General features: G+C 42.5%; 1 protein-coding gene across 6 annotated transcripts in view; it reads left to right on the top strand.

The window, feature by feature from the left end:
- Positions 1-18010, top strand: part of LOC146804998 (arylsulfatase D-like) — a 480817-nt gene that overhangs the window by 38475 nt on the left and 424332 nt on the right. The window contains exon 1 of one of the 6 annotated variants that reach the window (XM_085622137.1): positions 5929-6029. The exons of the other annotated variants lie outside the window; for them this stretch is intronic. The gene's annotated coding sequence lies outside the window, so the exon portion shown is untranslated. Of the gene's footprint in view, positions 1-5928; positions 6030-18010 lie in introns of those variants that run through there. 6 annotated transcript variants of the gene reach the window in all.

Here is an 18010-nt window from a genome sequence, read left to right as displayed (position 1 = left end):
AATCCAAAATGCCCGCTGACGCTACACGACAAAGTGGCCACTGTCCCATGAGGTGCGGAGTGAAGTGCGCAGAAGCGACAAAGTCTTCCAGACCCTGTTGTGAACTGTGATCACCATGTACTCAAGCAAGGACACTGTGGGAAGACGGCCAAGACTGAAAACAATTGATTTTACAGTAAAACCAGAATGAACTGAGTTTTCACTGACTTTATGACCTCACCCCTCGAACTGTACTAATGTCCCAAACCCTAGCATCAGACGATCTCAACCAGCCAATCATGACTGCTCTAAATTATAAAATGTATCATATTTGATTCGTTTTTATTATAAAAGTGCATGGTAGAATAGAGAGGGACAGCTATAATCTCTACTACAACGACATCCTCGATGACGTTACGACTACGCTACTCATGACGCTACTTAGGCGACTACTGCATTTCCTGAATCCTAGAAGGTCCGGATGCTGCCCGATTATTCGATGACTGCTAATTTTCCTTAGATCTACGGGCAATGATAAATGCTTGCACGTCTCTGGTCCTGGCCGATCTTTGAGACTGTAGCGTGCTGAGCAAAGAACTTTGAACGTTGATTAGCTTTCGGACGACTGACTGCAAATATGAGCCAGTGAATTAGAGGACTCCAAATAGCCAGATTAGGTAAATATGTTGTTCTGTGATATACCTAAAATTTGATATAAACTTTTCAAATGCGAACTTAACTCATCAAGAAATTTAGATAAACAGATATTGATTAACAACAATGAGTTTGTGGATTAAGAAAGGTAAGATCTAAATCTTGAATGTGTTTTAGCTGGTTCTAAATCACCATCAACCAATCCAACTAAATGGTCCATTGACCATGTGGGAGGAGTGCCTTGATATTTAGGATTGAGATATGTAGGTGGAAGAGGTGCTGATGTACATTGTTGTAAAATAACTTTTCTTTCCCTATAGGTTATAAGGTGTTCCCCTCACATGTCGAGCGCTTGAACCGCTCATCCCTCCTGCTGTGTGCAGACCGGTGAACAGTTAGTGTGAGTGTTGGTGTTATGGGCCCCACAAATGACTGCATGTGTGAATGAGTTAGTGTGATGTCGGGTCTGACGCAGGGAGGATACCGGTACAGGTTTGCTTTCCCCGTTACCAGTGTTTTTTGCGCTCTATCAGTTTTCTGGTAGCAGAGCTATGGTTTTTATTGTTTTGGTTTGGTGATTATTGCTTGTAAATTGCTTATTGATTATAGGAAAGTATTGGTTTATGTATTAACACTCTATGTCGAATCGCATCGAGTTCTATGTTGTTTGACGGCTTCTGGGATGTAGGAAGTCGGAAGTTGTAACGGTTCCGTAGTAGAGCAAAGGTAAGTGCTGCTCTTGGGAAAGACGCAATTGTTGTTACCCTGTCGGTACACAGGGAAAACGTGTGACGATTGGAGTTGCACAACGCATTGTCTGGGTTCGATTCGGTAACATCGTCGTGTGTTGCCATTAGGGACATTTTCTGTATGAGAGAAATGTATGGTAGTGAAAGGTCACCTGTGAAATTTTGGTCTTAGGTACCAGGAGTCCAAAAGGCACTCTGATTACGCTTATCACTGGAAAGGTAATAGGTGTTCCATAAGCTTGATAGAAGGATAAAGTAGAGGGAAGCGCTACTTAATTAACAAGTGTAATAATTCTGTAGTAGGACAGATTGTTCGCTGTTCTCGGGAAAGACAGAATTCTGTGTAAATGTACTACATTTTCCGTATGAAAGTGCGTGAATGAAATAGCATTCAAGTTAATTGTGAAACTCTGGTTTTATTTCTCAGGAGCATTACGTCTCCAACTAAGTGTCTTAATTCTGGAGAAACGGTTAGCTGATGCTTGCTAGAAGGGTGAAGTAGAGGGATGTGCTACTTTATCAACGGAAGTAACGATTCTGTAGTAGGGCAGAGGTAAGCGCTGCTCTCGGGAAAGACGGAATTCTTGTGAAAAAGGTAATTGACTGTTCTTTGGTTAGCGAAGCAGACAATGGTGGTGTTTTTATGTCGTTACTAATAGATTTATAAGTCAAAGGAACGTAAGAAAAGGTTTACCAATAAAATTTTGTAAAGGAGGGGTCAGCAGGAGCAGGACCAGAAGCTGCGGTAGCGAGAAAAGGTGACGTCAGAAAGATCGCGCTGGGATTGGCTAGTCAGTAAGAAACGTAGACGCCCCTGATTGGTGTGTTAGTCGCGCTACGATTGGTTGAAATAACCGAATAGTCGTAGGGAAAAGCTAGCGACATACGGAAGACAAAATGATGTATTACGATCCACCAGAAAAAGAGAAAAAGTCCTGGTTTGGAAAAATCAAGAGTTTATTTAAAAAGGACAAACCGATTAAGACTAGAGAGGGACAGTTGCTTCCTCCACCTAAAGAACCCGCATCCTTTATGGTTGCGAAATACGGATATCATACATGTATTTGGTTGGACAATTGGGCAAAGTATACCAAAGATGATGGCGTTTTGGCATTTCCAGAGCATGGTTCATTTAATTTAGCGGTTTTGAGAAATTTGAGAGAGAAAATGATGAATCTAGAACCGAGACCTAGACCGACACAGTTTGAAGCATTGACGGAGATGCATGACAGAGAAAGACAGAGAAGTGGCGGAAGGTATAGGTACATGTTTGGTAGATCACATGGACTGGAGAATCATGACGACAGAATGAGAAGATGGCGAAGGGCAAATATGACTGATGGTTTGTTTCCTGTGAGACATGTTGAAGAAATTGGTGGTAGAAAATGTACAGAAAAGAGACATAATATAGAGTCGGGAGGGTATGGAGTGAATGAATCGGAGGATGATGTTCTTGATGACATGTTTTATAAAAATCCACCCCCGTATCAACCAGATTCTGACATGTTGACACCAAGTGCCCCAATGAGAGAGACTTTGCGAAACATTAAGACTAAACCAGGGATGTATGACGTTACAACGCACACTTTTACAACGCATGCACTTACAACGCATTTTTTACAACGCATAATCCATTACAACGCATGACATTACAACGCATGACACTACGACGCATTTTTAAAAAATACCTTTACAACGCATTTCCATTACAACGCATACTACCTTTACAACGCATACCATTACAACGCATAATATTAAATTACATTTAAGGTAAGTATTAGATAGTATAGGGGTAAAAATTACTATTCTAACTCCAGGGGGTGCAACAGTAGGGTAAGTGTTGGATAGTATAGGGGTAAAAATTACTATTCTAACTCCAGGGGGTGCAACAGTAGGGTAAGTGTTGGATAGTATAGGGGTAAAAATTACTATTCTAACTCCAGGGGGTGCAACAGTAGGGTAAGTGTTGGATAGTGTAGGGGTAAAAATTACTATTCTAACTCCAGGGGGTGCAACAGTAGGGTAAGTGTTGGATAGTATAGGGGTAAAAATTACTATTCTAACTCCAGGGGGTGCAACAGTAGGGTAAGTGTTGGATAGTATAGGGGTAAAAATTACTATTCTAACTCCAGGGGGTGCATCAGTAGGGTAAGTGTTGGATAGTATAGGGGTAAAAATTACTATTCTAACTCCAGGGGGTGCAACAGTAGGGTAAGTGTTGGATAGTATAGGGGTAAAAATTACTATTCTAACTCCAGGGGGTGCATCAGTAGGGTAAGTGTTGGATAGTATAGGGGTAAAAATTACTATTCTAACTCCAGGGGGTGCATCAGTAGGGTAAGTGTTGGATAGTATAGGGGTAAAAATTACTATTCTAACTCCAGGGGGTGCATCAGTAGGGTAAGTGTTGGATAGTATAGGGGTAAAAATTACTATTCTAACTCCAGGGGGTGCATCAGTAGGGTAAGTGTTGGATAGTATAGGGGTAAAAATTACTATTCTAACTCCAGGGGGTGCAACAGTAGGGTAAGTGTTGGATAGTGTAGTGTAATATTATGCGTTGTAATGGTATGCGTTGTAATGGTAGTATGCGTTGTAATGGAATGCGTTGTAAAGGTAGTTTTTAAAAATGCGTTGTAGTGTCATGCGTTGTAATGTCATGCGTTGTAATGGATTATGCGTTGTAAAAAATGCGTTGTAAAGGTAGTGCGTTGTAAAAGTTGCGTTGTAAAGGTTGTTCCCCCTAAACCAGTACCCCAAGAGTTAGGGAGAAATAATTATTTCAGAGAAATAGAGAAAAAACAGGATAGCCAGGTAAGTAGTGAAAATACAACAGAATTAGTAAAAACCACTTTAGAATTAACCGAAAAGATTAGGGAATTGACTAAAAACTTAGAAGCCGTGACTGTTCCCGTAACCATAGGTCCAGTAATGCCTATTTTTGATAAACAAAAGGATAATGAACATTGTTTAACGGTCCCTTATAACAGTAACAAACAGATAGAGATGCCAAGGATAAATTCAGAAGAGAACCCATGGAGACAAACAGTAAGTACATCAGAACAGAGTACGCATAAAAATTTGACAGCAAATCCAGGTTTAGTTGAAAGACTGATAATGACTACAGATTCCATAACAGAAACACTAAGAGACTCAGAATGAGGTAATGAGGAAAAACCAGTAGGTCCAACTTCAGAAGAATTAAGTGAATGGTTAAGGAGCTTAGACAGAGAATCTGAATCTATAGATGTGGCCAAACTAAGGATGGTTTTGGAAGAATTAATAGTAGGGACAATCCCCACAGACAAATTAAAAACCTATCAGGATGGAGGATGTGCAAAAGTATTACTTGGAGAGCAAAGAGTCTACATGAGAGACTAGGGGAAGTAGCAAATGAAATGGGAATAGACATTAAAACGGTAAAAGCTTTGCAAAAACCATATCGAGTAGACTTTACCGAGAAAGACATTGAAAATCTGAACACCACAGGACGAATAATCCAGATAAAAGACATAATCATTTTGTTAAGAAAATGGGGAGATGTGGATAAATGGAGAAGTAGGTGGTTAAGTAAACAAGATGATGCCTCAGAGAAAATGTTTACAGCTTTCCCCGTAAGAGAAAAAGAAAAGATAGTGACAGAATGCCCTATGAGAGAAATTCCAGGAGGAGGATATGTACATGTTCCTTGGACTAGGCAAGATATTTTGTCATTTACAAATGATTTCCCTCGACTACCCAAAAAGCCAGTCGAGTGGTATAGACAAGTGGACAGATTTGTAAAATTATCAAAAGTTTTGTGGATTGATTTGAATAGTCTATTTGACATAATAGTACCAGCAGATTTATGGACAGAGTGCAAAATTGTAATAGACTGGCCTACAAAAGAATACCCTAGAGATCCATAGACAGGTGCCCCTGATCCGGAGGTGATGAGAAAATATGATCACCTTTTTGAAAAACAAAGTACCTCCCAAAGAGACTGATTGGGTGAAAATTGACCGAACTCATCAAGAAACTAAGAAGTCAGTGCATGCGTACTACGAAAGGTTAATCCTTGCCTTCAAGCAGTTTAGTGGTGATGAAAATTTGAGTGAAAAGGATTTGAGTCATTTTGTATATAGATTTGTATATGGCCTACGTACAGAAATTAGTGAAATGATTAAGCAGCATACTGTGGATTGGCAAAACAAGAAAATAGATGAAGTACTAAGAAATGCAAAATATTTTAGTGATGAAATTGAAGCCAAACAGCGTTAACTAAAAGAGAAAGCTATGTGGGCACAAGTAAAGGTTGCAGAAAGACAGGAAGCACAATTGATTGAACAAGTGAATAATGCAGGACCAAAACCTAGATTTAATACTGGAAAAGGAAAAGGACAATTCAATATTGAGGAAGCCAAAAAGAAATGGCCATGTCATAATTGCGGAAGAATAGGGCACTGGAAATCCGAGTGTAAATTTCCCCTGAATACTAATGGTGATAATGCATCATTGAATCCGCAGGTGCAGAAAGAGATGAGTGGTCAACGGCAGCGACAGCAGCAGGTTGTTACCCAACAGAATCAGGTGCCAAAGCCGCCTATTCCACAGAGCATAAATTCACAGAAATACAGTAATGAGACAGGATTCTACAATGAAGAACAGGTAAGTAAGCTGCCGCGCGCTAGCGCTGTTTCGCAGTATTGGCTACAACGCGATGAGAGTGAGTCAGAAGAAGGTTATTGACGGTGCAGAAGGGAGGAAGAAGAGTGCGTACTTGGCGCAACTCTAGAAGTAGACCAGACATGCCCTTTTGTGGACGGAAAGGTAAATGACGAAAATATTACTTTCCTGGTAGATACTGGTGCTACTCGATCAACTGTTAGGTCAGCTAATGTTAAGAATCTTCCTCTCTCGGATGAAACAATCCAAGTGGTTGGAGTATCCAACAGACAGATCAAAACGTATCTCACAGAACCAGTAAAGGTCAATATAGGGTAATTTTCCGAAATGCACCGCTTTGTTGTGTGTGATTCAAGTCCTGTAAACCTATTAGGAAGAGACCTGTTGTGCAAAATGAATTGCACCATATTCTGTACCCCTGATGGTATAGCATTTGAGACCCCTGATGAAGATGTACTGTATAAAAAGACTATGGCTAATATGGAAACTGAGATTACTGAAGCCTATGCTGTATTCAACCCTGACGAATTACCAAAAGAATTGAAACAGACAGTGAAAGCAGAGGTTTGGGATTTCACAGGAGAAGATGTAGGATTGATGAGAAATGTGGATCCCATAAAAGTAACAGTGAAGGAAGGAATAAGTTACCCAAATGTTCCTCAATATAAATTGACACCTGAGATAATTGAAGGAGTTACCCCTATAATCGAGAAGATGATTAAACAAGGAATTTTGAGAGAAATAATGAGTAGTCCATGTAATTCACCAATTATGGGACTGAAAAAGCCTAATGGGAAGTTCATGATAGTACAAGATTTGAGAAAGATAAACACAATTGCTGTGTTGTGCTGTCCTATTGTACCAAATACATCTGTGATTTTGTATCAGATTCCTCATGATACAGAATGGTACACAGTAATTGACTTATGTCACGCTTTCTTTTCCATCCCGTTGCACCATGATAGCCAGCAAATTTTTGCGTTCCGTATTGGCGAACGTATTTTGGCTTGGTGCCGAATCCCACAGGAGTATACAGAAAGCCCCTCGATATTTAATCAGATATTGAAAAAGTCTTTGGAAGATTTAGAAATGCCAGAGAATTCAGTGCTAGTTCAATATATCGACGACCTGCTTGTGGCGTCGAAAACTCGAGAAGCCTGTGTAATGCACACACAGATTCAACAAGCGGGATCGCTTTACTAACCAGGCTACGTTACCGACCCCCTCACTTATCTATAATACATTCGGATTATGTGACAAAAAGCAACCCTAATTATTACTATACGCATAGGGCTTGAAAAAACGTCATTTTTTGAAATTGTAACTATGATCTGCAGGTATATACATTGGAGAATATACAATATCTTTTCCTGATGACATTTAAACTACGTGAGGTTTTAACATCGTAAACCACAAATCCCAGACTCCTTATTGCGAAATACATGATACACGTGTATCCGATTTAGGGTAGTGTCATTCACTCCCGATAACCAGACGGGATATTGCATCACAACTTTTTAACATCAACCTTTAGTATGCTTAGGTCTTAGAATAAATATGGTGGATGTTTGATTTTTAATTTTAATCATTATCTGCAGATATATACATAGAACTAGGAAGTCCCTTTCTGTAAACAACTAAACTACCGGAGTACGGGACACCCGGAACTACAAACCCCAGACTTCCTTAGGCGGTATACGCAAAGTACGTACATCCGCTAATGGGAGTGGCCACTAACCCCCGGAAGCAGAGGGGAGCATCTACCGAGGCTCCATACACAAGTTAAAAACCATGGCCCTGAACACAGCAGTGACTCCAAGCTGTGGGAACCACTACCGAACAGGTGTCCTTACGGGGCAGGACCCTTGGTGGCATGAGTAATCTGAACGTGTGTTATGAATAATGGAGGTATGCGATTAAGACACAGACTAGTAATGATCGTGTTTTTGCCTATCTTTCCTTTTTCCTTTTTCCAATTTATGTTTTCCCCACAACTTGTTGGGCTCAACATCCTTGATGTAACCACAATTTACAAAATATTAATTGGGTGCATTTGGGTGTACTGATTTTGAATTTTCGTGTTCTGTGGACCTACAGAGTGTGACTACAGGGCTACCCCACGTATAGAGGTCCCAGATGGGGTTCATCCTCTCCTTAATTGGGGTAAGCTATATTGTATGTAAAATGATTGAATGTTAGTAACTGTGATGGTTATGAGAATGAGTGAGGGATAGATTCATTTTAATCTTGTGTCTTCATGTTTGTACGTCTGACTGGGAAGACTGACGTCTACAAATCACGCACCAAAGAGTGTATGAAATTAGTATGCGGTAAATCACCGCCACCCATGTATTCACACGCTACGAGATGTGTGGCACATATACGATGGGTTACGCTCTAAATCACACGCACATTCTATTTGTGTTTCACGTATGATGATGTGAAAAAACGAAGGTATACATATTTATTTCATTACTAAACAGGACATAACGCGCTATATACGTTGTTTGTCTTTTTTCTGCTTTTCACAGATGGAGTGATTACAACGACAATCGTTTGATTTATAATAGGGAGCAGCTATCTGCCCTTACTGCATACTAGTGTAGGGAATAACCCTTGTACTTTCTTAATCCTCCAGGGGGCCCACGCCCTGAAGAAAGTCCGTGCACCCTTTATGGGGCAGCAAGGACAGAAACATGTTGGCAATAGGGTCCTAGAACCATAATATCCCTAGAAACCCTCTATTCTTGTTTTTACTATCAGTGCCAGACCCAAGAATAAAGGGAAACTGGGGTCTGACACCGATTCTTAATATTTAACCCCCTGGCCAAATATCATCTCAATAAGTGCTCCCTGAAATAATGTTGAGCCCACCCTGACTTTTAGGCGTCGGGGTGTCCCGATGATGAAGCATGACACCACTAGGGTGTGTGAGGGAATATAATAACAAAAGGACTTGCTTCCTTCCCCACACTTATGTGGTGTCACACACTTCAAATAGGGTATGCCATCGTTACTTCAATAACAATTTGTTTTAGTTAGCTACACATATTGTTTGCTGACTAGTCAACCACGGGAGTACTTATAGTGACATAGTGTTAACCCACGGGAGGGTGTACTCCCTCATAGAGTTCCTCTCGGCCCCTCGCCAATCTAGGAATCCTTCCTTATGAGGTATGTGATTTAAGGGCTTAAGATATCACCATCGAAATTGCAATTTTGTCAGAAAGAAGTACAATATTTAGTTCAACAAATTTGAAAAGGGACTGAGGAAGATAACAAGAGACAGAATCAGGATAATAAAAGGAATGAGATCCCCAATGATGCAAAGAGAAGTGAGAATGTTTCTTGGAATGGGTGGATATTGTCGTCAGTGGATAAGTAACTTTTCCCTGATCGCAAAACCTTTGGTACGCCTGACGAGAAGTGATGTGAGAGATCCCATTGACTTAAGTAGGGAAGAACTAGCAGCTTTTAAGAAATTGAGAGACAGTTTGTGTGAAGCGCCAGTATTAGGAATGCCTGACTATGAAAAGGAGTTTGAGCTGTACTGCAGTGAGAGGAACGGATGTGCACTTTCTGTATTAATACAGAAACATGGAAAATTGAGAAGACCAATTGCATATTTTTGAGCAATGCTAGACCCTGTAGCTGTAGCGTTGCCAGGTTGTTTAAAAGCAGTAGCTGCTACTTGTAAGAGTCTGGAACAGAGTGAGGGAATTGTGATGGGATATCCTGTGCGAGTGTTTGTACCTCATGATGTGGCAATCCTTTTAACAAGGAGTCGCACTCAGTTCATGGCACATAGTCGGCTGACTAAGTATGAGAAGGTCATATTAGGTGCAAAGAATGTAAGCCTTGTGAGATGCCTGAATGTGAATCCTTCAACGCTATTATCTGATGATGAGAATGTTGAAGTCAGGGACGAAGTAGATCATGATTGTTTGGATGTATTGGATTTCTGTACCAAACCACGTCCTGATATAAAAGATGTACCTTTGTCTGAGAGTGACTTTGTGATGTTTGTAATTGGGTCATGCTTGAGAACCGAGGAAGGAAATCTGAGTGCAGCATATGCAGTATGCACAGTTGCAGCAGTAATGGAAGCATCTTACCTGAAGGGAGTAAAATCAGCCCAGGTTGCTGAACTTGTAGCCTTAACAGAGCATGCAAGATCGGAAAGAATGTGAGATTGACTGTGGTGACTGATAGTCAGAATGGGTTTGGTGCTGTGCATGATTTCGGCCAGATATGGCTGCAGAGAGGATTTCTGACTTCAAGTGGAACTCTTATAAAGAATTCTGAAGTGGTTGGGAAGTTGCTTGAGGCGATACAGCTGTCTAAACAATTGGCTGTTGTGAAGTGTGCTGCTCATGTGCAAAACGCTGATTATATCGCGGTCGGAAACAGATATGCCAACGATATGGCCCAATATTGTGCTCGAAACCAGAACTCGATAAACAGGGCTAAAGAAAGAGAGATGAATTCTTACCCCCTACTGTTTACTAACATTATGGGTACTTGGTGAGGTTCTGGACTTTTAAGAGTCCAGAGGTGTCAGGGAAACAACACCCGAAGACCCCTGAGTTCCTCCTGTCCCGGTGCACAAATAAACAGAGACACGGGCTTCTCGATGGTGGCGTCAAAGACCAAGGTTTATTTACTGCAGGGACACAGAAATCATAGGAACCACACAAAGGCAGAATCTACGAGACTGTTCAAATTGCATTAAGTGGGTCGCTTCTTAAATACAAGAAAAATGTCTTGGGGCAACATTACACGAATATTTCTCATGCCCAACCCGGTATCCCAAAACAGACAATAAATAAATATCAAACAATGATTAGTTGTAGGTTTTCGGTATTCGATCAAACTCTCTTGTCAGTTCTTCATTCTCTACTTGATCCTCCCCATCATAAAAATCGTAACCTCCCCATTGTAAAAGCCCAGAAGGAGAGGAGCAGAGCCAGGTGCAAGGGTTGAGAAACAGGATAAGAGGTGTTTATGGATCATAAACGGGCAGGGCTATCGTCTTCGGCCTCTCGGTCAGGACAATGGACACGAGAACCAGTGTAGCAGGATAGGCCTCAGGCAAGGGAGGCAGCTTGATTCTGCCTAGTCATGTAGCGTCAGCCTTTCTCGGAACTCGAGCTTACGTGTCCTTAACAAGGTGATCCTGCCGGGGTCATTGTCCGTTCATTGACTATGTGAGGGCAAGAAACAAAATGGACGCTGTATCCAAAATGGATGCCATGAATTGAAGACAGAATACCCTATTCTTCAGTGAATTCAAGCTCGTTGCGTAGCGAAAATACTGTCATGTATATAATGGATCATTTGCGGTTCATTGGTACCAAAATCGTGTCAGTACTATGATACCGAATACTCGGGTTCAGATCGCTACGGAACCTCAGACCGTCCTTTTGCCCTTACATAGGCAATAGCTTACTCTATGTCAGAGTCCATTTCTATGTTCATTAGGTCACTGATATGTTGTTGTAGCATTACTCTATCCCGTGGCGCATCTCTGAAAACAGGTGGTCCTCTTACGCATGATGAAATACAAACGCTACATAAGGCAGGGCCACACTGAATAATGAGACAGCACGAAAATAAAAATACCAACGCAACACCAATGACCATTAGAACCTTCCATCCCCACGCAGATAACAGATTCCAGAACCATCCCATTAGTGACCAGTCACCTTCCTCCACGTGAATGGAGTCAGAGATTTTGTGCAACTTAGAGATGGCCTTGTATACTGTTGGCGCATTATCTGGGATAAAAACGCAGCAACTTGATTGGATCATCTTGCATACCCCACCTCGATCTGCAAGTAACACGTCAAGGACCATACGGTTCTGCAACGTCATGAGGCGATCCGCTTGAAGCTCAGCCGTTAGGTTACTAAGGGCACCAGCAGTTTCGGTGATAGTGGATTCAACTACTCGTGTTAGTTGACGCAGGTTTCTACTGTTGACCATAGGCCCCCAGAACGGGAGGTAACCTTTGAAAAAGTCTCCTGCTTCTTGGCCAGCAGTATCTTCTTTACTGAATACACCTCTCACAACTCTTGTTTTGTGATAGTCCGGTGCAGCAGTGTATGTCGGAGGTAACAGTTGAGCGATATAACATGAGCCTGAGAAGTCAGCGGGCAGCCATGTATATGCTCTGTCTTGACAAACAAAATAGGTACCCTTAGCGGCTAAAAATGCAGGGGAAGATTGTGACGGGAACACGTATGTTTCAATACAGTCACTCTTCCCTAGTCGAGCTTTTGGATTCCTCCCATTTCCTTGCAAGAAGACTTGACCTTGGTGAGGTACGACCCAGATCGGAGTCGAGCTTTTGCGTTTGTTCTCACCCAGAGTAATGCCATATTCTGTAACGTTCCACCCCATGTAAACTCGCAACTCATCCTTGGGAATAAACGGAGTGTCATTGACGTCTCTAACCATGTCAGTGATTCCCTTTACCAAGGCTCTGTTAGCGGAGTTATACCTAGTGGAACGGGGGGGACGTGGAGGATAGGTCTCTAGAGCATAGGCGAACATGGTCTGAAATGCCCAGAATGATCCATTATAACTAAAAGGCAAAACTAGATAGGGAATGCCCTTATCCATGGTATGTGGTATCAAGCCACATACCCAACAGTTCGTTGTGTTCACCACTAGTTGATGTTGGTGCAAGAGCTGAATGAAAGTGTTATTTATAAACTCAGAGCGTCGGGCTTGCTCGTGTGCAGGAAAAGGATGGAAAGAATGAATAGAACCAATAGTCGGGGAAACAGAAATATGGGGAGATACTGTAGACGTAACAGGTGCAAAGATCAATTGAATACCAAAAATAATTCCGCCTACCAGAGTTATAAAAACAATCAGAAGTGTCAGGGCACATTGCATTAGGAAACATTTACTATACAATATGTCATATAATTTTGTCTTGTGTACATTTATGACATTAACCCGTCGTAATTCAGGAAGCTCCATCTTCTACTACCGTTCGCAACGGATGGTTTGTACCTGTTAAAAACTTGCCTCTGTTTATCCTGGGAGTTCCCAAGTCAAACAGAAGAAACCAACCTAATGTCTGATTCCCTGCAAATTAAAACAAAGCACACGTTACGACCCTACGGTAACCCAGACGGCAAGGTAAGGGGATAGCAAAAAAACAAAAAATAAAAAGCAAACTTCCTGACTGCACGGGATGCAACAAGATTAACACAGTTTTCAAACGGAAAGGTAATTATGTATTGTCATTAGTTCAAAACATGAGACTGTAGATTATATCTGTACTTTCCAGGTCTTGTTTGGTCTTGAAATAGCTGGTCTACAGGTGCAGAAATGTTCGACTCCACAGGTGACAAATGTTCACTTTGTACAATACTCGGTTCAGGATTCAAAGGAGCGGTTCCCGCTGAAGTGTCAAAGTTCTGTGTTTCCGTTTGTGGGTGGTCCGTTAGGTACTCTGCATCACTGAAAGGGATGTGCCTAGGAACAGGTTCTGTCTCGGATACACCAAATCCCTGTCTAACCCAGTTGTCGTAGGGGAGTGGGAGAGGGACACGTTTCGTATGGCTAGCGTGTACCCAATTCTTTTTGCCAGCTAGTCGTACAGCAGTTCTTGTTGTGAGGAGGACCTGAAACGGACCCACGAATCTTGGCTGGAGGTTCCGAGTACGTTCAAAGTTCCGAACTACCACTTGGTCGCCTGGTTTCAACGTGTGGCCTGGACTCTCCGGCAGTTTAGGCAAGGATTCAAATACCTGTTGACGAATAAGGCTCAATTTAGCAGTCAGATCATGAAGGTAATCAATCAACATTGGGTATTCAATCTGTTTGAATTTCTTTGGCCTAGGGACTCCCCAAACATTAGCAGGATGACCGAACACAATCTCATATGGGCTAAGCCCTACTCGAGAGTGTACAGTCGCTCTGGTGGACAGTAAAGCTAAAGGCAGTGCGTCTGGCCAAGAGAGACCAGTGGAAGCTTGAATTTTCGCAAGTTTCAGCTTCAGGGTGCCATTGTACCCTTCAACCAAACCTGCTGACTGTGGGTGATTCGCACTGTGGAATTTCTGTACAATTCCCAGACCTGCACACACACTCTTCATAACTTTCCCTACAAACTCACTTCCATTGTCTGACCAAACAATCCGTGGCATACCATACCTAGGGAAGTACTCTTTGAGGAGGATTTTGGCAGTGGACATAGCGGTGTTATCCTTTAATGGGTATGCCTCTACCCATCTTGAAAAGGCACAGACTACCACCAGGACATATTTAAGATTATTACACCTGTCCATATGGATATAATCCAACTGAATCACTTCAAAGGGACAAGAAGGGGGAGCAAAATGACCAGTTGGGGTTGGGGTTCCCTTGCCAGGATTATGCATCAGGCATACCATGCAATTTTTCACCACTCTTTCCGCACACTTAGTAATTCCATCGTTTTTCCATACTGGAGCTAACATTTTACGGATCCCTTTCGAACTGATGTGCGCCGCTCCATGCGCCATCGTGACTACCGCAAGCACATACGCATCAGGTAACATCCAACGCTGCTGTTCAGACAGATCAATCCAACATCCACTCGAATCCAATTTACCCGTTTTCTCCCTCCATGTATTCTTCTCATTTTCAGTTGCTTCATTCTGGATTGTCTTCACACTGTCAATCGTATTCTCACACATCCCTGATTCAGCAATCCATCTCGCAGATGTTGCAACGTACATTCGGCTCGTCATGTTCTTGGCCGTTTCTTTAGCGACCTCATCAGCAAACGCATTCCCACGGCCAACATCATCCGTAATCTTTCGATGTGCACTGCACTTCACAATCGCAACTTCATTCGGTAGGGTCAGGGATTCCAATAGATCACTGACTAACTGTCCATGTTGGATCTTAGTTCCATGGAACGTGAGAAAACCTCTTTCTTTCCAGAGACGTCCAAAGCTAGGTGCAACGCCGAAGGCGTATTGGCTATCAGTAAACACATTCACTCTCTTTCCCTCAGCTAAAACACACGCTCTTGTCAATGCAATTAATTCTGCAGCCTGGGCAGAATTCTGACTCACTCTTGCGGTCTCCACAATCGTACTCAAAGTCGTAACTGCATACGCGGCCGTCACATCACCATTCTGTAATTTAAAGCAGGACCCATCGACATTTAAAATGCCGTCTGGATCTAGTAATGGAGTGTCTTTTAAATCGATCCGCCCTTTTGTCTCTTCCTCAGTTCTGAAACAACAATCATGGGGCTCTGAATTACTCGACTCCTCAGTAGTCGGCAACAGCGTTGCTGGGTTCAATATGTTGCATCGCTTGATCTGAATGTGACTTGCCAATAGTGTCAGCTCGTAGCCCGATAATCTAGCACTGGTGAGGTGCTGAGTTTTCGTTCGATTCATGAGTGTATCCACAGCATGTGGAACCATGACTACTAACATGTTGTTCATGACTAGTCCAGCAGACTGTCGGATAGACACTGCGGCTGCTGCCGTGGCTCTCAAACAACTTGGCAATGCTCTGGCTACCGGATCTAATGTGGATGAGAAATACGCACAAGGCCGCTGTTTGTCGCCAAATTGTTGTGTTAATACACTTAATGCACAACCTTCTCTTTCATGGACATATAGTGTAAATGGCTTACTGTAGTCAGGAGTACCCAACACAGGAGCTGAACACAGCGCATCACGTAAATCGGAAAAGCTCTGTTGACATTCATCAGACCATGGCAAAGGGCTCGGAACACCTTTTCCAGTCAGGGCTACCAATGGTTTTGCCATGAGAGAAAAATTTGGGATCCATTGCCTACAATATGACGTAATACCCAAAAATGCACGCACTTCTCTCTGTGTGCTTGGTACAGTCATTTGTGAAATTGCTTTGATTCTCTCTGGGATCAACCTTCTTCCCATCTTTGACAAAAGATGACCTAAGTAGGTCACTTCTTGGCAACAATATTGCAGTTTAGAAGGTGACACCTTGTGATGTAAGTCTGACAAATGACGTAATAAAGAAATTGTAGCTGTTTTGCAAGTTTCCTTGTCATCGGCAGCTAGTAAAAGATCATCTACATATTGGATCAGAGCAACACCAGGAGGAAGTACAAGAGCATCTAATTGACTTTTTAATGCTTGGCTGTAAATTGAAGGGCTCTCACAATAGCCTTGTGGAGCGCGCTTGAATCTGAAACTGCGACCTCCTAGGGAGAAACCAAAAATGTCTCTACTTTCCTCTGCTATCGGAATGCTGAAAAATGCATTTTTCAAATCGATCACCGTAAACCATGATGCCGATGCAGGAATCAACATCAATAATGCAGTGATATCTGGTACCACTGGGAACTGCGGAATCACAATTTTATTCACCTCTCTGAGGTCGATCACAAATCTGTAGATTGGAGGTTTGGAAGGGTCAGTACGTTTCAAAATCGGCAGTACAGGACTATTGCAGACATTTCCTCTCGTTTCCTCTATCACATCTTTCTGTATTAAGTCTTTTACAATCAGTAAGAGTGCTTGTTCACCTTCATTCGAAATCCGATACTGTGGGATTCGTGGGAATTTAACATTCGCTTTTAGACTTACCACATACGGGGGAATTTCCAAGAGGCCTACATCATTAGGACCAGTTGCCCAAAGAGTATCAGGGAGAGAACGCAGCTCCGGTGGGAGCTTATCCATTGACATGTACATCGGAGAGATGACTCCTTTGCCTAATGTGAGCTGTACTCCCAAAGGAGAACAGTACAACGTCGCATGCAGGCGTTTTAACAGGTCTAAACCAAGCAGATTCTCATTACAACCGGTTGTTAGGATGAGGGGTGCTTCTAGCTCGCATGGCCCAACAGAGATAGATAAAGGACTAGACACAGGATTGTGAACAGGGGCGCCTGAGAAACCTACTGAAGTGTTAGTTAAGCCAGACAAAGGTGCGCCAGGGAGTTTCGCACGCATGATTGAACTTTTTGCCGCACCAGTATCCAACAGAAACGGTTCGACCACGCCTGATGTAACTACTGAGACATAAGGTCCACTCTGATCAACTGGAACTGATACTACTCCCTCTCTCTGCCTGTGGCTGTCCTAGTACTCGCTTCTCTGAATCTCTTCATTATGATCGTGGTAATCCTCAACATGATACTGTGAAGATCTACTTGGCTGTGCAGGTTGTACGTTTCGCTGATCGAAACAATTTGATGGGCGATCGGCCTGTGGTATCATAGTACCACGTCCTCTACCTCTAGGAGCTTGCATAGACCCAACGCTACCTCTCTGAGCTGGGACACCACTGGTCTGTGCGTGCAGTACTGGACACTCGTTCTTATAATGACCCTCCTTTTTACAATAAGCACACTGATTCCATGCTAACTGTTGTCGAGGGAATCCATAATTAAATCTTTGGGACGTCCCTTGTTGGAATTGTGACTGTTGCTGAAACTGGGGTCGCTGCTGTGAATCTAACTGATTCGAGCGAGGCGGATATGCCTGCTGCAATAGTACTTTAGTCTTTAAATCTTTTGTTTTCTTTTCTGACTTTTCCTTCTCTTCTTTCTCTCTATTCTCATAATACTGAGCAGTTGCAAGTATCTGTGCTGTCGTCGACACTGCCCATGCACTTTCTGAATCCTTTAACTTATTACTAAGCTCAGGTAGTAAATTAAACACGAACTTATCGACAAACAACCTCTGACCTCCCTCGGTACTCATATCTTGCCCACTGTGGTCTACGAAGGTCTCTTCAAATCTAGTGAAGAAGTCAGAGACGCTTTCGTCCTTCTTTTGTTTGCATGCTGATAGTTTATCCCAATTTACTCGTAACGCTGGCATCAGCGTTTTCATCAGATTAATTATTCTGCCAGGTAAGTCAGCAATCAGAGGTTCAGGTTTAGCTCCGCCAACTTGCTGTGCGTCTGCCGCTACGATAGCTGGCCAATCACCTCCTAAGGCGACTGG

The sequence above is a fragment of the Triturus cristatus genome, chromosome 8 (genome assembly GCF_964204655.1).
Source record: "Triturus cristatus chromosome 8, aTriCri1.1, whole genome shotgun sequence".
Classification (NCBI taxonomy): Eukaryota; Metazoa; Chordata; class Amphibia; order Caudata; family Salamandridae; genus Triturus; species Triturus cristatus.
The sequence above is the reverse complement of the archived record's forward strand: the minus strand, read 5'-3'. Positions and strand labels throughout refer to the sequence as shown.